At 41.4% G+C, this 27,478-nt stretch overlaps 1 protein-coding gene across 1 annotated transcript in view; it reads right to left on the bottom strand.

Moving 5' to 3' along the window:
* The window catches only part of LDLRAD4 (low density lipoprotein receptor class A domain containing 4), a 274,988-nt gene extending 250,476 nt beyond the window's left edge, over window positions 1-24,512 (bottom strand). The window contains exon 1 of the mRNA XM_042834214.1: window positions 24,308-24,512. The gene's annotated coding sequence lies outside the window, so the exon portion shown is untranslated. The remainder of the gene's footprint in view (window positions 1-24,307) is intronic.
* Between the last annotated feature and the right edge of the window lie 2,966 nt (window positions 24,513-27,478).

Here is a 27,478-nt window from a genome sequence, read left to right as displayed (position 1 = left end):
TTTATCCAAACAAGTTAGCCAGTGTTATTAATAATGACAGTAAAGGCAGAATGTAACATCACATATAGAAATTAAAGAAAGTTCTGTCTGAGGTAGAGACAGATCCTCTAACTTCTGATGAATTTCCACTTCTCCAGCTGTTAAAAGAAAAGCAAGCATAAGCTGGTTCCTTCTGGTTAAACCTGAACACAGGGGGATTCCCTGCCAGAAGAATTTCCCAACACTGATTGTCAAGCAGTCAATGCCTGAAGCAGGCAGCAGCAGAACAGAGCTCCACCTGACAAGTCACAAAATACAAATGGCCATACTTCTGTTTTTAAAAAACAACTGCTAGAGTTCTAATACCTCTAGCTGTAAAATGAGCAAGGAAGGAAGGAGATATACAGCATTAAGGTTATCCTTCAGAAGGAAAAGGATGGCAACTCAAACTCTACATGGCTTACCTACAACTTCAGAGCCCTGACTTTTGTTTTTCTCCTTCATAACATCACCAAATTTAAGACATTTCTGAAACTGTGAGGAAAATGGCTATCTTCCTGTCATGAATTTAAATGGAGAAAAGAGAACCTAACAGTCTATCTAGCACGTTCAGTCTCAGCAATTTTACGTAAAATGATCTGCAGTCATTATTCAGACTGCTGATCTGCTTTTGGGCTATTTCTTTGGACAACAGCAGTTGTACAGAAGTCTTCCCTTCTGACCTCAGCACTCCACGCTCCGAAGACTTCACCAGGCTGCACCCAAGGCAGAACAGGCACTCAACTGGGCTCCTGGAAAGGGAACAGAAACAAGGAGGGATGGGCAGAGGGGGGAACTTCTGGTAGGGTACAGGCAAGGCACAGTGTCAGAATGCAACCCGGCCATCTCCATTCTTGTAAGCCGCATGAATGATGCATACCTGAATTACAGCACTCTATAATAAAGGGGCCTGAGAGCTGACTTTTCACAGCTCCAGCAGAGTAGTAATGTTACAAGCTTCAACGACCTTATACATAATATTCTTTCTTTGTCAGATACGCTAAAGGAAAAAAACTCCCTACTGCTAAATCTCTCTTAAAACCACAGATGGAATCACAACACGTGAGCTTGTCCAAACACATTTACACCAACTCCCACTCCAAAATACAGTCCCACGGAGGCCCCTGCTACAGACCACGTCCTCACTGTCATCTAACAGCTCTTTTTCTCTTCTCCAGCAGTGTTCTGGAGATAAATCAGAATGTTCCTTTTATGTTGTGCCACAAACAAACACAATGTTTCTATGTGAATTCGGACAAAAATTATATATACTTCCCCTTATAAAGTACCATATATCCCGAAAAATAACTTAATGCTGAGCTCAAACTACTGTTCCTCTTCAGAAATGAGCATCACAACCCATGCTCCTGCTTTGGGAAGAAGTACTGAGAGGGCAGGGGGGCAAGAGATTTACACGATATACTGTATTCAGGTAAGTTTGTATATTATTTATATTGTTTAGTACCTAAGCATCCGTTATTGTCCACCAAGTGCAAGCTAATGAAGAATCGTAGAATCACAGAATTGCTCAGATTGGAAAAGACCTTAAAGGTCATCGAGTCCAAACACAACCTAACCATACTACCCGAAATCTAACAACCCTCCACTAAATCAAATCCCTGAGCACCACATCCAAAAGGATTTTAAACATATCCAGGGATGGTGACTCAACCACCTCCTGGGGGAGCATATTCCAGTGCTTAACAACCCTTTCTGTAAACAAGTTTTTCCTGATATCCAACCTAAACTTACCCTGGTGCAACTTGAGGCTGCTTTCCCTCATCCCGTCACCAGTGAGGAGAGACCAGCCCCGCTCTCACTGTAAGCACCTTACAGGTACTGGAAGAGAGCAACAAGGTCTCCCCTCAGCCTCCTTTTCCCCAGACTAAACAGCTCCAATTCCTTCAGTCTCTCCTCGTAGAGCACATTCTCCAAGCCCTTCACCAGCATCGCTGCCTTTCTCTGAACCTGCTCCAGCACCTCAATGTCCCTTCTGTATTGAGGTGCCCAAAACTGAATGCAGTACTTGAGGTGAGGACTCACCAGTGCTGAGTACAGGGGAGGATTACTTCCCTAGTCCTGCTCCCCACACTCAAGATTAGCTTTTTATCGTTAGATTTGGATCTTATCAAGAATCAGAATGGACCCACTGGGAAAAAAAAGGAATAGTAAAAATAAACAGATGAAGAAAAAACAGCTTTTACCATTATTTCCAACCGTTGCATTACATGCCATTGCTTCTACTCCATTACCCAGCCACAGCACAAACAACATTCAAAAAGTAACTTTAAAATGGTTAAAAGAGTAAATGAAGGAGGAAAAAGGAAATTATTAAACTTCTAATGGAAGATACAAGTTACCATAAATCTATTATTTGGCTCTCCAAGTGAAAGCCAGAGCTCATCTGAAGTACAAACAGTATGTTGGACTGACACAATGATTCCCAAATTTCAATGCACATTTGAAATGCTAACTTGTTTAAATGTAAGGAAGAGCCACCACTGAATATAAACAGTCAACTTTGCAGAAAACTAGCACAGGAAAAACATTTTGTCAAAGAAAAACGGTGTTTAAAGCAAACACAGATGAACTACACAATACAACCAGTATGTCACACTCACGTCTTTGACCTCTTTATGATACAGATCCAAAACACAAATGCATTTGTCTTGAAATGAGCTCTCACACTCAAAAAAAAGTTTGAGTTTTGTAAGAATTACAATATATTTGGCCTTGTAGTTTCTTTAGTTATTTATTATTAGCTGGACTTTAGTTGTCAAGACAACAGTTTCCACTTCCACAAAATACTGTGACATTTTGCTTAAAGTCAATACCAAAAGTTCATCAGACTGGCCTCGCAGCCAGAAAATAAGAGCATCTTCTTGGGATCAGGTCAGGCTGTCATCAGCAACGGCAATCAAACAGACAAGGAGACTGGATATCTATAACAGATCACATCCACCCAGTAGAAACGGAAGGATTCAAGGCGCAACCCACCTTGCACAAGATCGATGGCACTACACGGCTCCTGCGCAGTGCCTTGCGACAACAACCACCCAAACTGGAGAATGATGCACACAGCGTAACTGATGAACGTGCATGCTTCAATACAGAAAAAAGCAGTCCAGGTATCAGAATATTTTGGGATATGGTAGAGAAGAAAAATAAAAGCAAAACAAAACCGTCATAGTGCAGCAAAGTCAAATCACAAGGACGTGGAAATCAGAGTAACATGGCAGTTGTTACGTACTGAACGTATTCCGGTGCAGTATTAATGGGGAGAAAATGAACATGCTTCTAGGAATCAGGCCAAGCCTGGTACAGTGAGAAAAACTAAATGTACAACAGAGATTGTTTTTTTGATTATGTGATGTATGCATGACAGCAATAAACAAAATGCAATGGCAGACACACCCAGAATCTATAACTCACTAGCTTGCTACCTGTCTGCAAGGCACCAGTGGGAGAGTCTGCCAATACCCAGTTTAGTTTTTGTAAAACAAAGTACCTTAGGATTACATCTCATTTCATTTACTTGGTATGTTTCTTTCAAGTATTTTGTATTTAAAAAGAAACAAACAACAACAAACATGTAGACCACTATAATTACCTAACATGGATACCCTCTGTAGAGTCCCAGACTCCTGGGCAATAGTTTTCATGTAAAAAGACAAAATAATAAACATCTTGGAAAGTAACTATGAAACCTGCTCTTCCCAAAGCAGCTGCAGCAGCAATATTTGAGTTTATGAGAGCCATAGGCTAGCAAAACAGACTACCCAAAGCATTTTTCCCAACCCACTGATATTCATTCAATACAGAACAGAAAAGGACAGAAGGAAGTATACTCAAGTGTAACTGTGCACAGACTACTCAAAGGAATTTAGTTATCATCTGTCATTTTATTTTAAAGATCCATGATAAAAATGTGAGATTTACTCATTTTTATCATCATATCTATCTGTACATACGCGTGCATTTACACTCCCCATTGCCTTTTAGTTCTTTGCCTCTCTAAATAAATGCTTAGTTTAACTCAAAGAAAGCAACAGTACCCCAAACACCGACATAAGATGCAGTCCTTCCTCCCTGAAGAAATTCTTTATAAATACTTACAACACTTAGTCAGAACATTTATTCTCTTGCAAGAACAGATGGGAATAAGCTACCTGAAAATATCAATATTAGCTTGTTAACTCAGTCTGCAGAAAACCAGAATAGCTCACTGGCAACAACGCAAAGAAGTGGAGAAGAAAAGATGAGGGGAGTGGAAAAGAAAAGCACATCGATGTACGAATAACCCCCTCAGCATGCCATACCGAGGGATATGTGGGTAAGGTGACTGCTGAATTGGAAGCAGTCCTCCCGAGCAACAGGCATTTTTGTCAGATTTATATTTTCAGAGACTTAAGAGTATTGTTTCCTGCATCCCTATGTTGGAACAGCTCAGCTCAGCCAAGCCATCATGCTCTCATTTGTCAGATTTAAAAAAGAGAAGCAAATGCAGAAGCTGTAAGTGCCATATTTTATTCTTCCCTTAAAGGTTACTAGCAACATGTGGCATAGTAGCCCCTATAACACATAAATGAGTCATTTAATTTGCATTAAACAGTGCCACTGATAAAGTACTAAGATATGCTTCTTTTCTTCAAAGTTTCCATACTTACCTTTCAACTCCATGCATCATGAAGGAAGGCCACAGTTGCCTACTGTGTTTCTATTACCATTTTATATTACTACTTAAGAATCTTTTTTTCCCCTCAGATGTCATTGCCTCTTTCAATGTTATCACAATATACTGCAAGTATCACATGAAAAACAAACATTTCAGCAGTTGACATAGCACAAGTTTTAATCCTTAGCAATGAAACAAAGTTCTTAGATACTCAAAACATACTCATGCCTAAGCATGAGCAACCAGCAATATTGTCACACCGAATTACTGTCTTTCCAGTTCTAGTTTTAGAATAGAAGAACCTCTCTGTAAGTTAGCAATTTAACCATCATTTTTATATCTGGCATAAAATACAAGAAAATGAGTTCTATCCACAGTGCTAATGTTTCTTTTTCCAACAGCTACCTTCTACACAGTATTTACCTTGAAGTTCTTTTCTTATTACCTACCCCCATACATCAAATACCAATGTGAACATTACTGAAGCATTATTGAGAGCAAATTCTGATGTGTTCAATACCAACTCTGCACATATCAAGAGGATCTACATTTGTAGACACAATATACAATAACCTATAACGGAAACACATTTTATTTCCCTCACAGACATTAACAGAAGAGCATTTCAACTTAGAACAGTCCCACATTTTCAGTTATGAGCATAGACTTTGACATAACAGGGAAATCTGTCCTTAGAGCCATCAGCACTCTTGTCAGTGAGCACAGCCAGCCCCCACCATCATCACGGGCATCCTGCAGAGTTGGGATCAGTACATTTGCTTCCTTAAAAATCATATACAGGAAGTATTTAATTTAAGCTCAATCATCTGGTTGAGAACCGAAGGGGGAAGAAAACTATGTTTTAAAAAATTAAAATGAAAAAAAAATAAAACCCAACTAAAAATGTACCAACTATGTATCCTCTTCTATCATGGCAACTCGTAACACGGAGTTTGAAATCAGAAGAGGAGGATTTTCTTCCTCTGTTTTTCTTTTTTTCTTTTTAATACAGAATTCAAACAACGGGTCCAAACAGGGAATTAAGCAGTCCTGCCCACTTACAATTCAGGCATGTCTCACCGTACAGCTTTTAACAAAACAGAGCTAAGCTGGGGCAAAGGGCTTATAAAGCGTGCCACTCTTCTGCCGCCTTGGCAGCTTGCTTGCACTAAGAAGACAATGCAACATCTTCATCCCATGCAGAGGCCACAGGAAACCCACTCAAGAAGGTTTTCTGAATACTCACAAGGTCAAATTCTGACCTGGCACCTTGAAAAGTTTTACTAAGGTGCGATTCCCAAGGTCTGGGGAAATAGATGGAGAAACAGCCTAACCAGCAGAGACTGGAAAATTAAACTAACAGTAAAGAAAAACTCCAAAAAGTTGTCTTAGTGGTTCCAGATGGCAGATGGTCCTCTACACCAAGCAGTGTAAGGAACAAGGGCGTATAAAAAAACACAAGAATGATGCCTTGTTCCTTAAATGTTTGAGATGGCAGCAATCTAACAGCTGCTCGTGTAGAGAAAAGGGAAGGACTTACAGAAAAAAAACTTGTACAATTATTACAAGCCTCTATAATATACTCCAGGAGTTTTATTTGGAAGACCTTGCACCCAGCTTTTGTTCATATTGGATTTCAAAAATTCATGAACCTAAAATTGGAAGTTTTCTGCAGGCTAGCTTCATTTTAAAGGTTCTAGACTAAATGAGGCATTTGTTAAGCTAAGTAACAAATCTACATGTGTTACACATGTATTTGGTTGGGTGGTATGCTTTTTTAATATTATCCCACGTCACTCCGGCCCATTTTATGCAGTAATTCGTGGGGTCTTGTACTACACAGGGTAACTACATGGGGTCTTGCATTTGCACTACTAACCTTTCATAGTCTACCTAAAATGAAGATGAAAAACACGGATAGCACACTTAACCCATTTCTTAAAACATTAGCAGACAAAACAACATTTTCAGATAAGTATCATCATGTACTTGGCTGTTTTTCTCAATAATCATTCTTAATTAAGAAAACAATGCAAAAAATACCTCCCACTCATCTCTTTGCAGGACCATTTGACACTACAAAGGGAATACCGTCCTAATAAGGTAGGCACAGAAATAGTGCAGAGGAGATTGCACAATGATACTCATGCCACTTTAATCAAACTCCAATTAATCTGATGGTTTTACATTCTGACATAGTTTGGCTGAAAACAGACATACCTAATTACAACGACTTGTTTATCCAGCAGCTTAAGGTTTTGACTGTAAAAGTGACGTCCACAAAACAAACATGCCCTGTAGCACGTAATTTACTTTGATATGATAAAATGTTGAACCAAAAAAAAAAAATCATGCTTTGTCAGCAATCAGACAGCTGAAGAGAAATTAAAAAGGTAGCTAATTGCTTTCAGACCTAAACAGCAAATACTTGGAAAGAGAATTTTTTTTTTTTTTACCATCTAGCATTTCTCGTGGTTCAGACTTTGAAGTGATAACACACTACAGGCTGCTTCTCTATCAGACAGTCTGCATCCACAATTATGCATTCAAGCTCTAGCCCGTCGAGCAGTGCTGGAAAAAAACCTGTTGCCTCATAGAGCACTCGAGTCTATCGCACACGAAAGCTCACAGAAGAAACTTTCAAGGCAAAAGCCGAAGACAACCTTCTTCATTTTCTGAGCTTGTTGTCTTCTAACTTTAGTAGTATAAAGATTATAACACAAACTAGCATCAAACACTCAACGCTAAGAATTACGACCTTCCAACTTGTCACCTCTGATTTTTCCCTCCATCCTGAATGTCCAAACACACAGTGCCTTAAAACTTACTACTGAGACACCGAAGCATCAGCATTCCAGAAATTACTCCACAAAGACGAACTCTACCATGTCAGGCTTGGGATTTTTTTCGGTCGGTCGGCATTACGAACTGTCTTGGGATATATAAACTTAATTGGATAAGACAGTTAAATTTTATGCTAATTACCTGAGCAGAAGTCAAGCATGTAATCTTCTTTCGTAACACAGCACTTCTGCATAACTGGACAGGCACATTTAATGACAAGAAAAATCAGACACTCATCAACACATGAAGAGCTGGAAGAAGGGAAACACTTGGCTAATGGGAAGAAGACCTTACACAGCCACCCTTCAGAACCAAAACCTTGTTTGGCTTGTTACTAGCCTCAATTCAAAGTGAAAAGAATTACAGAGCCAGTTCAAATTGACCAGATTTCCATGTAAGCCCTCTGCAAAAAGCTCCCTCCTACTGAGAATTAGCAGTAGGGAAATGAAGAGGGAGGAATCAACAGAAGACATGAGAAAATACAAATACAGTAGGCAACTTAAACAGCATCCATACACATAAGAATTTCTAGCAATACTAATCTAAAGTCAGATAAATCATTCAACAGCAGAGAACAGTCAGGAAGATGCATCTCCTGTGCAGTAATATGTACTCTTACCCTGTAAAACAAATGTGAAAAGGAATGAAGCAATCAGTTAAAACAACAGTTTTAATAAACTATCTGAAGAAAGTTGCAGATTTGCAATGAAATGCAAAGAAACTTTTAAAAGAACTTTAAAAGTAAAGTCGTGCAACTAAGTAATATAAGGCAAAGCTCCCAAAGAAGTTTGCATTTCTTGTCAGTAACATCCCTGTAGATCTCTTTGCCATCAGAAAATCTAATGCATCAAAGCAGAAATACTTCTTGTAATGTATCCTTTTGAAGACACTACCTGTGAAATAAGAACTGAAATAGGCATTTTATAAGGTAAAATTTTTAAAACTTTTCTTAACATTATGACAGGATTTTTTTTCCTTTTATTTTGCACGGAATCATACAAGACTACAGACAAAAACTGATCCAATATAAACGTAGTTTGGTTGAAAAGCAGGAATGTGATTTTTTTCATTCTGCTATAAAGCAATCAAGTTTTGATATGGAATCTTTTCAGCAAGATGTGAAATCCCCTCCTTACCAAAAACTTAATCAGTGTTATTCTGACCCATCAATTACCTCTTCAGGGTAATTAAAGCAATATAATTCATGTTTTTTTTAAAATGCAGAAAAGGTTGTTTAATTGTGATTTTGGAACAACCAATTGCAGCACTGAGGCAAAAGGAGGGACCTGATACAAGTACAAATGCACACATTTTTGTATCAATGAAGTGTTGCCAATGCTTTCCTTCTTGAAAAGTAAACCAGATGATTTGTGACTAATTACATAGACAACGCTCTGAAGACAACATCTCAAGGATATACAACAGTGCTGACAACTTTAGCCACATGCAGCAGCTCCACAAGTCAGTAGCTCCTTTTTACCTGCAACAAGACTTCAAGTAAACTTAGTTCTGTTTTTGGCACTTGGAATGTTTAGAAATAAGGCTGCCTTCCTTCATATTCTCCATTTTCTTCCACTACAACAAAGGCTTATTCCTACCTGCAGGTCAGACAAGATGAATTCCAGAAGGTCCCTTGCAGTCTGAATTACTTCTCAACTCTCTTTGCATCATCAGAAGACGAAGCCGGAGTAAGCACAGTGTACCTCTTCAATCTACGCTGTGCCAGGACTCTGCATTCCATGAAGTTTCCCTAATTTCACTTACAATCTCCTTATTCAGCTTAAGGCTGCCCACAACAAACATTTTACACCCGTAAGCAGAAAGGTCTCTAGCATATAGCAAAGAAAGAAATTTGCTTCTGCACCTTACTTTGGGCCTATTTCTCAGCCTTACGTAGAACCTGCATAGACTACAAGTTGTCCACTGAAGTTTGCCAAGTTCATTTTTATCAACGTCCACTGATTTTTAAAGAAATGCTATCAGGTAAAATTCACCAAAATCAGCAGATATCACTGTTTCCACTACAAACATGCAAAGTTGTGATGGTCTCTAAGGCCCTATTAAATTAATAACTGTGCATGTGACATCCCTTGCAAGACAGGAAAGAAGATTTTCAGATGAACCCAACTGCACAGCTGTCTGTCCAAACACACACGTCCATTTTTCGGGTTAAATTCACCGAGTTACCTCAACAGCAATTAATACAACTGCCATGAACATAAAGCACTCTTTCCCTCTAGATCTCCATTTTCCCTGTTGTTCTGTCCCCTTCTCAACTCTACTGTGAGTCACAGACAGATTAGAAATCAGATCAGCCTAGAATTTGCAACAGTGACTTAGCCTCTTTGGACTAAAAATAAACAGTAGATAGAGCGGCTGGAAGGAAAAAAAAATCGATGCCAGTCAGCCCCAACATGCTCTATTTTACCAGAGCAAGAATCAACAGTATCTGAAGTTTACAGGGCTTTTCTTCCCACAGCACACTGCCACTCTGCTCCTGCAACTGTCTTTAGGTCCACCCAAGAACACAAACATCCAGAATGCGTATACTGAAGACTGTGAGCCCCTTAGCATTGGAATAAATATTTCTGGGAAAGCAACAAAGAGAAATAATCACCTGGCTTATTCTAGTAGCTTTGCAAAGCGTTTACGACAACGCTGGCTCTAAGTGCCACAGCAGGCAATCCTCAGGCAGCCCGCGTGCTAAAATAATACCCTAAAGCAGGAGCAGCATGATTGGATTTCTATGTACATCTAAGGTCACCCAGGTCCTGCGTCTGGCCAGCTGCTCCTCGCCACCAGACACCTGCGCCGCATGGGCTGCCTGCACACCATGCTCATCCTGGAGATAAATGCAGCAGATCCAGCCAGCCACACACTTCCTGACATTCTCCAGAACAGGCAGGTTTCATTCTTTTTCTCCAGAGCACGGAGATTTTGATATTAATCTGAACAGGGAGGAAAGCTGGAGTCTGCTATGCAGAAACATCTAGTCAAATAAATACGTCATTAAGTTAACTAGCTACAGGATTGTCTACCAGATGGATGACATCTTGGTTGCTAGTGGAACACTTTTCTATAGCCTTGTTTGAGGCAGACACATATGGCTCTCCCAAGTACTGATGCATGCTCCCAGATGGACTAGATCATTGCTGACACCTTATTACAAACCCTAGAGATGAAAGAAGGGAGCACAGTTTTTGAATCACAACACAGGACTCTGAAATATTCAGACCTCCTAAAAATAAAGTTTATGACAGAATCCTTGTTTTTATTTATTTATTTATTTTTAATCATTGAAAGAAACTACTTTCAACTAGGAACAGTAAATAGGGGAAACACTACAGCAAGAATGACTACAAGAATCTTGACAAACTTGAGGACCAGAAGATCCATGACATGAATGCATACCGTAACTATGGATATATACAACTATTACAGCTCTGAGGCTTCAAAAAATTATCTGCTGTTCAGCTGTTACTGATACCAAAGAGCTTCCATATGGAATTTCTAGGTTGGGGTGGAAGGGGAAAGCAAAGAAGAGGAAGACATTTAGACATTACAGCTGCATGACTTCCCTGAAATACCTGCATTTGAAAGTACAAGAGAGGGAGGAAGAGGTCTTCAGCTACAGGAGTGCCAGGAAAACAAGCAGAGAGATCAGGGAAATAAGAAAATCTGTGGAAACAGCATTTGCTTTTTAGTAAGGAGTAAGGAACACCTGAGAACATCACAAGTACATGAGAGGAAAAAGGCATATTTTACTATTTTACTTATCATGGTCAGAAGCAGGGGGGAAAAAATATTCTTTTAACATTTTTACACCATGAAAAAAGAGACTATCCTTTGCATCCAGTAAATTCACTCTTATCATTCACTCAAAAATAAGAATTTGTCATTCAGATATCTTACGTAAAATATTTTCTCTTGCCTCCAGAACCTGCTATACCATCTAACCCAGGAAAGATAGATTGTTGAGAGTGTTACAACTCTGTGACAAAAATTCAAAAACAAATAGCTGAAGTTTTTAAAAACAAATCAACCCACTGAGACAGGGAATATGCTTGGAATTCTGTGTTTTCCTAAGTCTGTGAGAAACTTATTCTGCAAACATCTATCCGCTTCTGCTTCAGCAGCCTTAAACTTATCACATGTGCAAACAACTTAGATGTGTCAATTAAACGTGCACCAAATAAAATAATACAACTCATTTGTCTCCACATTTAGTGAAGAGACTCTTGTGTTTTCAGCATCTTCAACTATACCATCACGGTGGAGGTTATTCAAGGCCAGGTTGGATGAGGCCCTGGGCAGCCTGCTCTAGTATTAAATGCGAAGGTTGGCAGCCCTGCCTGTGGCAGGGGGGTTGGAGCTTGATGATCCTTGGGGTCCCTGCTAACCCAAGCCATTCCATGATCATTTCAATGTACTGAAATCAAGAGCTGCTCTCAAATTATCATTCACGTAAGAAACAACTTTCAGTGAGCATTTTAGCATCAAGTTAGACAGTAAGTTCAGAAAGTTCTGTCCGTTTGCTTTTTGTAAGAGAAACACAATCCTTGAATCAACTTATCAAATAGAATGTTTATAAGCAAAGAGAAAGGGTATCCTTGTCTTTTCAGAGAAAGAATATAATTTCTACTACCATCACATCACAGACCTCAACAAGAATGTCAGGGAGTCTTAATTTTGTAATGGTAGCTAACAATAAATAGGAAGCAAGCAAAAATGAATTTTCAGCTACATACACTGCATCTACTTCAGTTGAGCAGCTCCTCTTCTCCTGCAATACTATGGTCCCTCTGGGAGGCAAGCTCAGCTGGACAGAAACAGTAAAGAACAGAACTACCTTTTTCTCAGAATGATTCGCAGTTCCTTTTAACCCTTTAGAACATTCCAGCTTCAAGATGTTCTTTGCTTTATGTATGTCTTCCTATATAAGGCACAGCAAAGTACAACTTCCAACCCTCTGCAGTCAGGGCTAATATGACAGAAAGCAAATGAAAGCCTTAAGACAACAAAGGATTTGGTACTCCTGAGGAACTTCCTCAGGTGAGCCGCAGATTAAAAAGAAGTGGCAAGACAGATATTAATCGACATCCCCAAAGGCACAGTGAAAGACAGCTCAGCCTAGAATCAGCCAGTTTCTGGGCTGCAAGACATTTTTCAATGTTATTAATTTGTTTCAAAGCAAAAGGAACTCAATCTCTCTCTCCATTTCCTACCAGCTGCTGAGTAGGAATTTATTTTTTTCTTAGTTTCATTGCTTGGAGGGCTGCCAGTTTCAATATGCAAATACAAAGGATCACTGCAGGGCCCAAATCTGAGGTGGTCCCACAAGGTTTACTGCAGAGAGAAGTCTCTGGAATAGACTTCTCACACGGACTATGCAAGTAAGCCCCCTGTTTCTGGAAACACAGTGTCCCTGGTCACAAAGTAGGATCCTTAGTAGTTCTGCTCCATGCCAAGGACCCTTCTGCTCCATGCCAAGGCCTTCATCCAAACCACAGGTCACCAGGAATCAAAGAGAGGTCATATCTTATTTTAATTTGAGTGAAAGTCTGTCGAATCTGAAAGATTTGCAATGAATCATCTCAAGCTCAGTGAACTGCCATTTCTGACTAAGTTACGATCACTTAGCAGTCTGCTATTTGCTGCAGCTAAGATGCCACTTCATAGTGGCATCATGAAAACTGATCAATAATAAGCAACACTGACAAAAGATAAATCAAGTACATGATAAAATGTTGAAGTTAAGGTAAACACCTAAGTCAGGAGGCCCTCGTTCATACACAGATGGTTTCAGATCACTGTAATTCAAATTACATTCTGAATGATGCTCTCATTCAGGTGTAAAATGACCTTTGATTGATTCAAGCTAGAGATATAAGGGGCTGTTCTATATTCAACACAGCATTCACACACAAGTTTAACATACTTTAACATATACATCTTGACTTGACACTTCGTTATTTCCTTTGGTGTCTCCATGTAGATATGATTAAAGGCTTTTATCTCCAACCTGTAACAATACCCAGAGGAAAACAGGGAATGGGAAAAGTCAAAGTCAGCTCCTGGTTGCATATTCAACTTAAGAGAGAACTCATCATCATAAATGACACTTTCAGGATATCATTGTTCATCTAAGTCCTCCTCTGCAACCCAAAGAAGCCATCTTTTTCTATTTCTTCTCATTCCTCCTGGTTTCTGAGAGTTTTAGGTAATTTAAAAAAAAAAAAAAAAAAAATCAACAAAATGCTTCTTACTTCATTACTATGCACTATCAGTGCTGTATCTCTTTCTTGAAATTTACCTACTTGCCAAGCCACCTCCCTCAAAAAAAGATTTGTAGCTTTCTGCTGTAGAAACACTGCACAATACCAGTTGTTTTGGTCAAAAGGCTGTGAAGATCACTAGAACAAAAGTGATTTTCACCTACAGCCATGAGTGAGAAAGCTAAGCTCTATATCTATTGCAGGTAACTTCGTCTTGCAGCTAAAGAGATTTTTATCTCCCTAATCCTCAGTGCATTAATGCCTACATTAAAAAAGCGATAGCATCACTGTTATCAATCTAATAAGGCATTATAAGAATAAAGATATCTGTAAATTGCTTTGATGAGAAAGCTTTGCCATAAGGTGCTAAGCAGAACAGGTCAGATAAAGCACACATTTGACAAACACTGGCAGTATTTCTGTTCATCAACAGATGGTAGCTTTTTTAAAAAAATATTATTATTATTACTATAATTTACATGAGAGTAAGTACCAAATCATACCTGCATTCAACATACTGCAAGCTGTTCTGACTGGAGAGATGGATCACTTTAAGCTTCCCAACTAAATAGAGACTCACAATTTAAGACATTTAAAGTGAGAATTGAGCATTTTCAAAAAGTTAATCTAAAATGTGCTGCTTCTAAAAACTTGCTAGGAAGGTTATTAAAACAATAAGAAGAATCTGAAAGAGTCACATATAAAGAAAACAACACTTCTGGAAATATTTACAGAACTCTCTCCTTTTCCACTACCCATCCAGGTTTGATGAGGAGTTACAATTAATGTAAACCTCTTGTAAAACAAAATATCTACACATCAACTGCACTGGCCGACAAAGGCTATTAGTCAGCTCAACTCTAGCTCTTACATAGCCATTATCTTTAATTTAGAGCGCTGTGTCTTATCTGCACCTACTTTCTTTACAAATGTTCCCTCTCGTTTTGCTCAACGCTAGTTAGGCAAAACCTAAAAAAAAACCACGGTCATGCATTAAGGTGAAATTACAAAAGAAGAACATAAGCCCATTAGGTAATTCACAGAAGGTGCCAGTTCAACAGCTACGGAGATTAAATTAGGTTATTTTTAAGTGTTCGTCACTTCATCTTCTCTCCCACACCTCCTGCTGTGTTCCTAGCTCTGACCCACAGGACAGAAGCCAGGCAACTCACCTCTGTCTTAGAAAAATCCCAAGTAAACCACAGCAGACGTCCAGTTGAAATTCTGTATAATCCAGATCAAAATACCTTTAGCGTCACTTGACACGATAACTACTGGTTAAGCAAAAGCAGAAAACAAAGCAACACTAAATAGTTCGGTGTAACAACTCTACATGTATGTAGGCAATTACATACTGCAGAATCACTGTGGTTGGAAGAGACCACTAAGATCACCTAGTCCAACCATCAGCCCAGCATCACCATGCCCACTAGGCCATGTCCCTCAGTGCCACGTCCACACGTTTCTCAAACACCCCCAGAGAAGAAACTAACATCCAACCTGAACCTTCCCTGGCGCAACAAGTTGCCAGTTACATGGGAGAAGAGGCTTACCCCCACCTCACTACAACCTCCATTCAGGACATCGTAGAGAGCAATAAGGTCTCCCCTGAACCTCCTCCCAGCCGAACGCCCCAGCTCCATCAGCTGCTCCCGACCCTTCAAGAGCTCAGCTGTCCTTCTCTGGACATGCTGCGGGGCCTCAATGTCTTCCTTGTAGAGAGTGGCCCAAAACTAAACACAGGTACACTCCTACTAGATCGAGGACTAAAACATTTATATTAATTATTGCTTCAGGAGTCATTAATACCTAATGGAACGCTTAAAGGTGTTCACAAGTTCAAAATATTAATGAATCACTCTTAATTAACACGCAGTAAAAATTTCACCAAAATGGAAGAAGAGGTTCAGTAAAGAAACGGATTCATATCTCAGTCACAAACTCCCCCTCCTTTCCCTCTACGCAATGGAGAATAGGTGTGACAAACCTACAGGCTCAGGTACACCACATAAAAAGGTAACTAAGAAAGAATCACACATTTTTCCTTCTCATAATCCCTGGAATCAAGATGAGATGAAGCTGTGATTAACAAACTGGACTTTTTGAAGATGCCTGCAAGTACTGGACACAGCAAATAAAAAACGAAGTGCGGCAGCTTTATACTGGCACATGCTGAGTGTTAATAAGCAGGTGAGTCAACTGTTACATTCTGAGTAAAAACAGGATTTAGGCAGAAAACACTTTTCCAGTTCAGATGTGACTCTACTAAGCGCTAACATGCATTCTAATAGAATTTTATCCTACTGTCTAAAATCATTACTAAAATATATTCAGTGGTCAAAGATCACGGCAGAATCATTCAAACCTCAAGATGTTTATCAGACAATTATTCATAAGAGCACTTCTCTCCTCCAAGTCATTACATCTTTTACAGACAAGTTCAGAATACATGAACAGAATGATACACTGAATGCAAGAATTGAAATCTCCAAACTTGTCTTTTACAGGCAACAGCAAGTTCAATGTGGTAATAAGTTTTGAGAAGCAGACTCATTGCCAGTTTCCATTTTTGACAAGAAGGGTACCAGGATGCTTAGCATGGAAAAGAAAAAAAATAAATCAAGAGCACTCAGAGATGCAAACACGATGAAGACATTTCCCCAACACATCTTATTCTTGTATGCAGCATTTGAGCACTGGGGGCTTTTCCAACAGATACCATTCTGCCTTTTCACACTAATCCTAAACACGTTAGCTGAAAGGCAGAGGAACAATGCCCACCACACTCACCACTTGTTTCTCCTGTCTTACAGAGAGCTAGCAGTCAGTGCCAACACAGATAAAACTTATTAACACTTTACTCAAAGACTTCCACGTAACTCCCAAAATACTCCATACAATTGTCCCTTTTCCACTGGTGCTGGCACTGAAGTCCGAAGTCTAATACTCTGATTTCTCACCTCACCTTAGCGAAACAAAACCAAACAGTAAATTATAATTTAGGCCTACCCAAAAGCAAACTCTGCCACACGTTCTTATTCCAGCACACAAAATTTCTCCTAAGATGAATAGTTTTCCAAAATTGCACAACTGAAACTTTACTGAAAAGCAGGTAACAAGCATGCACATTTCTGAATTCAATTATAAGCAAAAACAAAAACAAAACAAAAACAAAAAAAAACAAAAAAACAAAAAAACAAACAAAAAAAACACAACCTTTTATTAGAATTAAAATAATGATTTTAGAAATAAATTTTCAATTAGGCCTATTAACCCATCTACTTTAAAATCACCTACACAGATACCTATCTACTTAAAAAAATGATATATATTGTGCTACTGCTTTTTTTGCTGAGCAAGAGAAAGACTAAAGCCTTGGGAAAATGCTGAAAATGTTGATGTTTTAAATGTCTCATATAACATTCAGATTGGAATATAACAACTTTGCTTAATCAGTTTCAACCTTCAGGACTAAGCAGTGGACTCAACACAAGATAATATCATCATGTTTCTACTGTCACTCTAATGAAAAAATGCCTGAGCACAAACTTTTTTTTCGCTTTCTTTTAAGAGTTATCCAACCACCATACCACAAAGTCCATTCAGCTCTGCTTCACATGCAGTAAGAACTCAGCAGTCGCATGGGGCAGAAGCCCGGCACCAGTTTATACCGTGCAGCACTGCTCCTGCAGCACCACCCCTTGTCACGCACCCTGACCAGTCTTTCTTGCAGGGATGCCGGCCATCACCAACTTGCACTGCTCCCCAGGCTAATATGCTTTTCAGTTTTAGAAGATAATAAATTGCAAATCCCATCCTCTTTCAGTCCTCTCCTTGAAAACTAAATCCCCTCGCCCATAAACCACTTCCACAATGAAGCAATTTCCCAAGACTGCACAGCTGCCTCAAAGGTGTTACATCCAAACTTGGGTGCAGCAAGTTTCCAAAATCCAGCAGAAAAGATTCCCAGTTTATCTGTGATAGGCAGACATTAAAAGTAACGGTGGGTGTGGATGTGCTGCTTTCCCAGCCCTCTCCCCACTGCATGCACTTCCACCCCCAACTTCTTTGCTGGTTTTCACGCAGATTTGTGCCAGACACTTGGCATCCTCATTAAGTGGTGTCTGGCAAGCTGCCTAAGTTTTAGTGGGTTCTGGGAATGCCAATATATTAACCAGAGGACTGTCTGCATGCCCTAAAGAGATTTTATTCAGGAAAAGTCAACTATTTGGCACAAAGAACACTTCATTCAAATCTAGGAAAGCTCTCCACTGGCAATAAGAAGAGAAATTGCATTTACGTTCTTCCTAATTTCTGTCTCCTATCTAAGAGTTTGAAGGAGAGCAAGATCGTTTAAAAGGTCGGAGTGCTGTCTGTAATAGGATTTTAGGGAAAAGAAAGGCAGATATGAGCAGCCCAGACCCAGCATCACATCAAGAAAACGATTCGTTTTCATTCCATTGTCTCCTGTGACCAAAATAATCAGGAAGACTGAATTTACCTACTATTATGCTGAGCAATAATGAAGGCAATACGGGTACTCACATATCTCCATTGCTTTCAGCAAGAAAAAGCATTTAGAAGAATGCACCTACATTTAGCATCTTCCAAATATTCTAAATCAAGGCACATGCTACTGCAATGCATACATTAAATAAATATAGATGATGAATACAGAGACGCTTTGTCAGCATGGAGAACAGAAAACACCGTGATGCAGCCATCGCTCTTACCAACCTGCAGGCTTCCTTCCCACTGCAGTCTCCTCACAGTCGCTATCACTGAACTGAGTCTCAGAATTAAGCTCACAAAGCTCCTCTCTAAAATAAATAACTTACATTTTTCTTTCAAATGGAAGGGTTCAGAAGAATGTGAAGAAAAAAAGAAGGTCAACAGCTTTCCTGCGTCGGAATATTCTGCTTGTGCAGCACATAGGAAAAGTTGAAGAACACCAACAAACACATCATTACTTTGTTCCGAGACTGTTTCTGCAGCCTTTCATACCTAGAGAATCCCATTAATTTCAAGAAGTCATTCAGCTAATCAAGTACTCTGCTATCATTTAGACACTGCTACCCATTTTTACAAAGAAATTATTTTAAACTGACATTTACTTCAAACCCATCATTTTGATTTGTGCAAAAATTTGCTGGTTTCCTGACAGCAGCTTCAAAATATCACGATCTCTTTATAATGACTAATTAGCACCAGAGAGTTAACAAGAAATCAATTAAAATCAGTTCAGTTTAAATGTTTTAGTGTACATATTAGAAGTCTGGCAAAAATAAGATGATGTTTGGTGGGAAAGAAATTTTTAGCTCTCTAGGCTGCATTTGCTTAGACATCAACCTTCTAGGCAAGACGGCTACCCTTAAAAATAGCTGTCAACCGAGAGAAGAAAATGTGCACGTATGAATCATTTCACTACGGGGTTGGATTCCCAGCAACCGATGCACCACTGTTCTGGCATCAGTGCCTGTGCCGAGCAGCTGATACTAGCTTGGTGCCATTGAAGAATTTCACGGTTATCACAGAACCAATCTGCAAAGAAATTCATCTCCAAACTCCTAGAAGTATCTGTATTCCCTCTCCGGCAATTCATCTGCGAGGAGCTGCTTTAAACTATTGGGAACTACAGGCAGAAAGATAACTTTTCCAAGGCTGCTCAGAAGTTGAATGCAAGATCCATTCCTGCCAACATGAGACCTGATGGGTAGGCACACGCTTCTTAACGCTTCATTTCTCTCAACATTAATTTAATTCAGTACAACCTCTAGGATGCCTTTTTTTTTTTTTTTTAATAAAAATGAACTTTTTTTTCTGGTACATCATATTCTGAAAGGACTCTCAATAATTTCAGACAGCATCACTTAAGTGCAACCAGCTCCCGTTGACAGAGCAGCAGAGAGTACAGAAGGTGCTGTAGGGCAGCTGGGAAAAAGAAAACTAAATTTTGGACAAAAAAATGAAATGAAAAACTCTCTTTTTCCAAAAAAGAAACAAGAAACAAGGCCTGGTACCTCCAGTGAATGGAGAACTAAAAGTATCTTATCTTCACGGGCCTCAGCTTGTGGGTTCTACGCAGAGAAAACAGCATTTTATCTATTTAAAGCCCATCATGGGGCAGGTTAGCTCTGAACTGTTCGGTTTGGCTATTGGTTGGCAGTCTGCATCTTACTAAACTTAGTCCTCATATGCCTCAGTGTTGAATCCCCATTTCTTCTTATTTCTGCAACGTGCATTGAGGGCTGAGCTCCAGCTCTACCAGCCAGAGCTGCCCAATGCCCATAATGTTTCAATTAACACAAACCACCGCTTTGAAATATCTGGTCTCACATTGTTAACCCATCCTACGTTACACATTTATCATCATTTCAGCCTGCCCAGACATCTTAACTTGCTGATGAATACCAATACGTCTTTATAAGAGCAGTGCAATGGTCTCCACATATCAAAGAATAAGAATTAAATACACTGGTATAAAACACAGGGTATTTGAAAAGATGCATTTTCCCTTCTGTACGCAATGACATGCATTCGATGCATTCCAACCCAAATTCTCCTGGCTCTGCTCACCCCACGGATCACACCAACCAAATGCCTGCTGCTAGAACACCAGCACAGACACTCAGAGCACCATCACTACCTCAGTGAACGTAGACAAGAGGCCACGTGGAACAGGGAAGCAAGAGGACTTCCCACTGGCACACTGGCCTTCCAGCAGACCCCTTTGCTCTACAGCTACGAAGCCGCAATATTATTATATTCTCATTAGCTGAAGCAGACACGTGTGCACCACACACAGTTATTCATCTCCACTCAAAGCGCGCAGACGTTACTTAAACACTTTTGGATTGTTGCAAGGAGTGCAATTCTTTGAGCCCTCACCCCAGCACTGAAGCCAGAGGGCAGGGCAGCAGCACCGTGCCCCAGCAGCACCCAGGCCTGAAGGCTAAAAAGCCAAAGGCGCTTTGCAGAAGGGCACACTGCTGTTCTCACGCAGTGTCCACGTCCTTAACCTCATCCACGCCCTCCTCGCCGTGGAACCTCTTCTTTCTGGGGCCCCCACGGGCGAGGTGCTGCACGTGCTTCGCTCTTCACACGATGCGCTGCACCTTCCCATTCCCCACACAATCGACACAAAAGTTTTTGCGTGCCAGAACAGATGAGCTCTGAGATTTCCTTCCTGACAGGAAGGTACCTGCTTTCAAAAACCCGCAGGCTCCTACAGCACCGAGCACTATTTCCAGCAGCACACGAAACCGCTCACCAGACCGCTGTCCTCCTGCACAGCCACCAAAGCAACCGCACCAGGCTCACAGCCTCCCCAAGAACCAAACGCCACCAGAGCCTTCACCGTTCTAGGCATTAAAATCATACGCCGCCACGCAAATATAAACAAAAGACAACAACAAAAAAAAAAGTTATTTTTGCACGTTGCCCATTTCCTATCCTTTCTCCCGAGAGCCCGGAGCCCCGCACAGCGGTTCAGCCCGCTCTCAGAGGCACGCACACCTCTGGGCTGCGCGCACCACAAGCGAAGGATGGAGGCGGACGCGACGGATTTCAGAACTACGTTTCTGCGGATAAACTTTAACCGAACCCGAAAAGAAAAGCGGCACGACGACACACGGGTCACCGGAGAGCGCCCGGCCGCCGCCCGCCCCGTTCCCTTCCCGTAAAAGTTGTCCGCCGGCACACGGCCGCTCCCCGCCCGCCTCTGACCGCGCCGCCGCCGCTGGCCGAGCCCCGCGTCCCCCCGCGTCTCCCCGCTACCTGTCAGCGGCACCGAACACCTGGGAGGCCGCCCCCACAGGCGGGTGGCGGACAGCAGCGGGCAGCGATGGGGCCGCCGGAGCCGCTCGCCGCCTCCCCGCTCCCGACCCCGGGGCCTCCCGGCACTTTCCGCCAGCACTCACCTCCCCCCGGCCCCCGCTCGGGGCTGGCCTCCCGCGGGGCGCCGCGCCGCCTCCCTCCCTGCGCGCAGGCTGCGGCCGCGGCTGCCTCCAACTCATCCCAGCCCCGCCGCCGCCGCCGCCGCCGCCGCCTCCTCCTCCTTCTCCTCCCCCCGCCCTGCCCGCTCCGCTGGCTGCCGCCTGTCTGCGGCGAGTCTGGCTCTGGCGGCCGGGCGCGGGGCCGCCGGCGCGGAGGAGGAGGGAGAAGGGAGGGAGGCGGGCGGGGAGGAGGAGGAAGCGGGGGAGGGGCGGCTGCGCTCCCTCCTTCTCTCCCTCCCTCCTTCTCTCCCCGCCGTTCCCTCCCTCCCCGCGGCGCGGCTAGCAGCTCACAGCGCCCCCTACCGGGCGGATGTACGCGGCGCCGGCCGCCCCCCCGCGGTCCTCCCTGCTGTCGGCGCCCCTTCTTCCTCTGCCTGTCCAGGGTTGGGACGCGGGGGGGCGGCCCCGCGGGTCCTACTTCTTCCGCGGCTGTGTGAAACAGGGAAACCTGGGGAAGAGCTGGGGGAGGCCAAGGCTCAGTTTTGTCCCGAGCAGAATGAAATTTTTCTGACATTTAAAAAAAATGTTGCAGGACAGGAATACCCAGTTCCAGGCAAAGCCTGACGGGCTGAACCCAAGGCAGGAGTGTGCCCTGCCCGGGAGAGCTGAGGTGCACGCACTGCAGGCACCATCTGGCTACACCTGGCTGAATGTTCCTGTGCCCAACAGTCTTGCTCTCTGCCCCCATTTCACCTTCTCTGTCTCAGCAGACAGCCCTTGAGGCTTAGGGCTGCCACTGGGGGTTGGCCAACTCAGCCTCAGCTATGCCAAGCCTGGTGGCAGCACATGTAGCAACCACAGGTTGGGAATACATGTAAATGTCCAAAGACTGACCCACAGGAAAAATATATGTACATTTGAAAAAAATAAATCTCTACCAATTCTTATGACCAACCTCCGTTCCCATTCCCACCCGTGATGCATGTTCACAAGAACTATGAAGTTCTCACTTCATAGCTGAATTGAATGAATAGCAGCACAGAGCGGGGAACCTGATAAGCTCTGTTTCCAGTTTTAAGTGTGCCCTCTTAACACAGACACACTCCTGAAGTTCAGTTCATTCCCTTCCTGCCTTACCTTGGTCCTGGAGAATAAGATGGGCACCCAGGCCCCACAGATGGTGAAGGCCACGCTGCAGGCTGTCAGTTGTGACAGGAAATGGGGGAGCACTGAATTCATTCCAGAGCAGAGAAACAGCAGTGAAGGACAATTTTAGCAGACATATTTTGGATTAATAATCCTTATTAATCATAAGGAGTGCTAGCTGGAACAGGGCTACATGTCCTGAAAGTTGCAAAAATCATCTCAAGTTCCCAGGGTTAACTGTCACCACACCAAACTACTGTCTGCATTTTACTGACAAATCGAGAGAAGCTTGATTTCAAGTTTGCTTTTTAATTTGCAACCAAGAATCAAGTGCTTAATTTCTAGGTGTCCCAGCAACCTGTGTGTGCTCCACCACACCTGGGTTTGACACACTGTGATTGTGCTCCCTCAGTGAGGAAAACAAGACGACACTCATTTCAGGCAGAGATTCTTGCCATGTGCAAAGTCACATCCCCAGCCCACATAAAAGTTTGCAGAGCACAACAAAATCACCCATCAAGTACCAAACCACCCCTATACAAAACCTCAAGAGTGGAAAAATTGCCTCTAGAAAGGAAAGATATGGGAGAGTAGATTAAGTGGACTGTTTTTCTTTACTCTCACACAGAAAACTCATCTGTTATTGTGATAACAGTGAGTATCTAGTTTTCCTTGAGAATGCTTCTGGCATATGTGGTCCCACGTGAACTGGTGTAATCTATTAGAAGTTCTGCAGTGGACACGATTACACTTGCAGATATCAATTCCCATGAACTGGAGACTGGAGGTGCTTTACTTTTTCCAGCCCTGGTTTGAAGGGATTTATGCCAGTTCTTCATAATGCCCAAGTCAAATCCTCAAAAGTTGCTTAAAAAGATTAAAATGACTAGTTTAGCTGCTGCCCAAAAAAATAATTGTCTTTATGGGTATAATTCTCGTCAGCTAACAAATATGCACACTGTTGTTGTCTTTTCTCCTATTTTCAAGTTTTGTTTTTCTAATTTCTGACAGAAATCAACAGGTCCATATATCTTCCCAAAGCTTTTAAATTGAAGTTTGAAATTTTGTTCTAAAATGCAAAATTGCAGGGCATACATGCCATCTTCTGAGATGAAGCAAACAAATTTTGACTTAAAGATTTATGAATTTGCGTTTTTATAGAAAACTGTAGTGGCAAAAATTGGGATATTTGGGGTATGCAGAAAGAAGATGGGGGGAAAAAAAAAAACAAACAGCAAAAATGCACAGTGCTATGCTTATATTGATCTGTACCAGGAAATTGAACCAAAGTTATCACTCAGTACTGCTGGTACACTTGTTCCCATATGAGACATCCCTGGAAGGGACAAGCTGACGCTGAACATATTGGCACCTGCCAAAGGACAACAATGCCTCAGGTTTCTCAATTCCTTTACCTTTTTATCACTATCTTCGTCATTTCCAGCTTCTGTTCGGTGTCTGGATAGAGTACAGCTCCACTTCAACATCTGAAGAACATCAGCATTTCTGAAATGTAAAGAGAGGGAATCAAAGAGGAGTGTTAAGATTTTTATACATCATAGGAGATGCTGGAGCTGTGCTGACATTTCTCTCTGAAGAGAATCCCAGAGAGAGCTTGGGAATATGAGGAGACATTTCTTATTATTTTTTTTTCTCCAGATAACAAGTCTCTTCTGGGAAAGCAATACTCACATTATCATGATATTGGATTTTCATACCCATGAGGTTGTGTTGGCATCCTGGCAGCATTTCCTGGACAAATAAGAGAAAGCTCCTATAATTGATTTAAGGTATTGGTAAATCTGTGTATGATTTCCTTTCTTTTCTTTATCCTTTCTTTATCCTAAACAATGTAGTTATGGGTTTTAGTTACTGGTGACTCATCTTGGTTCCCACCAGGAAGCCACAGACCAGTGTATTTCAACTGTTACTGATTCCTATTATCTGCTTCACAACGAGAACAAGGAAGATAAAATTAAAAACATTCAAACCACAATAACACAGCCAAATAACATTTGGGCACGTGTAATACGATAGCCTTACTAAAGTACGTGCAAAAAGCATGCTACAAGTAAAACAACACCTAAAACAAGTTAGAAGATTTTTCAGTAGGGCTTTTTACCCAAGAGGTCATCCTGACTTATCTCCCAGACAAAAAAATTCTTCAGTGTGCTAACCTCCAAAATACACTACTCAGTCAAGCCCCTGGGGTAGGGAGTGCTGGATTTGGGTGCATTTTGTGCTCTCACACAAAATTAACAACAGACAGAGCCCTCAGTCTGAACTGAACTCCAGAGTATGTGCAAGGTCTTGCCCTGCACCTCGACACCCAACCAGATATGCATAGATGGATGGGCTTAGGGGGCTCCCTCACCACACACAGAGAGCTCTAGGATCTTGGCTGCATTTCTCATGGTGTTAGATGGTGTGTAGTTTGTGCTCCTCCAGCAGCTGTGTTCTCTCTGACCACTTTGTCTGCCTTCTTAAAGAGGTGCTAGGTATTACAGCAGTGACATGAGAGGGAAAATATGTAAGGATATAAGTAAAGCCACAAAAGAAAGGTTATTTATAAAAAAATATAATATTGTAAAAAAGATTGTGTGTTCTAGTCATTCACTGAAGTCATATACCAACTACTTTGTTGTTTCCAGGTGCATGCACACAGGCTCATTCTGCAATATGTTGTTCACCCGCCAATTTCACCCACCCACCTGCAGGCCTCTCCACCAGGTGTCAATCTCAGTGTTAGACAGTGACACAGATCTTAAGAGTCACTTTGGTTTTCTTACTGTGCGGGATCTAACTGAAAAGGTTTGCGTGCTAAATAAAATGTAAAGCCAGACTGTAAGTCTGTAAGAGTATTTGGATTGCATCCTCAGGTTTCAACAAATAGGTAACATTAAAGAGCATAAGATTTTGGACAGTAAAAAAGTTTGAAAGGACATCCTTAGATAAAGCCATAAGCAAGAATGCAAATGTAGAGTCCAGACTACAACTCTACCAGCTACTGTATACAGCAAGTAATCCTAGAGCCTGGGAGAGACATGGCAGTAAATCTCAGTTGGACACACATTCTGTAGCTCCTGTTGAAGTTTCAAAATCTGTAATGTCGACCAAGACGAGATTGCTAAAAGACAGCACCAATGCACCTAATTTAAACCTGTAAAAAGCAGTGGATGAAAAGCCTCGGCAACTATTAACATCACAGAACTCATATCGAACTGACACACAGAGAGGACAACTGCCACCTCCTCTTTTTCCTAGGCTTAATGCAAAGTTGACCCATTGGGAATGCACATAGACCAGGTTGCCAGATCTACCTTTAGTTTCTGATAAATCAGCCAAGAAGGATATGATGTGGAAACCTGGCTACAAGAAACCAAGAGAAAGGGACAAAAATGAGATCATATCACAAACTAACAAATACCACACACACTACATTAAAGAGAGAAACTGTTAAAAGAAAGAGGAGGAATGACAGAACATCTATCAAGATACAGATCAACATCCTATACAGAGCCAGTGTTGTATGGAGCTATGTGATAATATTTGACCATCAAATTAGAAAGAATACTTGCCTTAACCTGGCTATTCCTCCCTTTTATTAAAAAACAAACCCTCAAACCATTTTTCTTCAAGTTAGCAAATCCTTACAAAATATACCTACTGTCTTATGAGGCAGCACAGATTGAAGGAATGGAATCCTAACCCGAAAAAGTTTTTGACAGCAATTCTTTAAAGTAAAAATAGTAACTACAGTTCTGAATTGATTCCCTGACTTGTATTTGAAATACCAAACTGTCTAGTTTGCTGCAATGTTGATAACAGCACCACATTAAAATAGAAAGATATTTAGTAACTTCCATATGCCTTCACATTGATCTATCTTCTTCACAAATTAGTCACTAAATTTTTCAGATGGGGGGTCCCCAGTATGTATTAGAATAATGATAATACAATGCTATTTCCAAATCCTCTCTTAGCACTAAAGCACTTTGGACACAGCTTCAGTAACTTAGGGTGTGAATAAATACGTAAGATGAACTATAAATTTATGTCAAATTGTACAACTCAGTATATTTACATATTTGCAAAATGAAGCCTTTGCCATGTGAAAAACGAGATTCTTGTTTATAATAAAATATCAGAAATGTATTTTCTTTTTTATTCTCCAGGCTCAACAAGCCCATCCCTCTCAGTCCTTCTTCATTGCAGAGGTGCTCCACCCCTCTGATCATCTTTGTGACCCTCCTTGGGACCCTCTCCAACAGATCCACATCATTTGTTTTTTTGTTGGAGGCTAGGCCTGGATGCAGTGCTTGAGATGAGGCCTCATGAGTGCAGAGCAGAGGGGCACAGTCACCTCCCTCACCCTGCTAGCCATCTCCTTCTGGCCTGCAAGCACACTCATATTGAGTTTTTCCCTCAAAAAACACTCTTTTCTCCCTAGGGCTGCTCAGAATCCATTTTTTGTCCTGCCTGCATTCATGTTTGGGGTTGCCAATCCTTGCACTTGGCCTTGTAGAATTACATGAGTTTTGCATGGGCTCACCTCTAAAGTCTGTCCAGATCCCTCTGGAAGGCCT

Source organism: Centrocercus urophasianus, unplaced genomic scaffold (assembly GCF_019232065.1).
Source record: "Centrocercus urophasianus isolate 14NV4802_14NV808 unplaced genomic scaffold, USGS_Curo_1.0 seq_11, whole genome shotgun sequence".
Lineage (NCBI taxonomy): Eukaryota > Metazoa > Chordata > Aves > Galliformes > Phasianidae > Centrocercus > Centrocercus urophasianus.
This window is presented reverse-complemented; position numbering and strand designations above follow the sequence as displayed.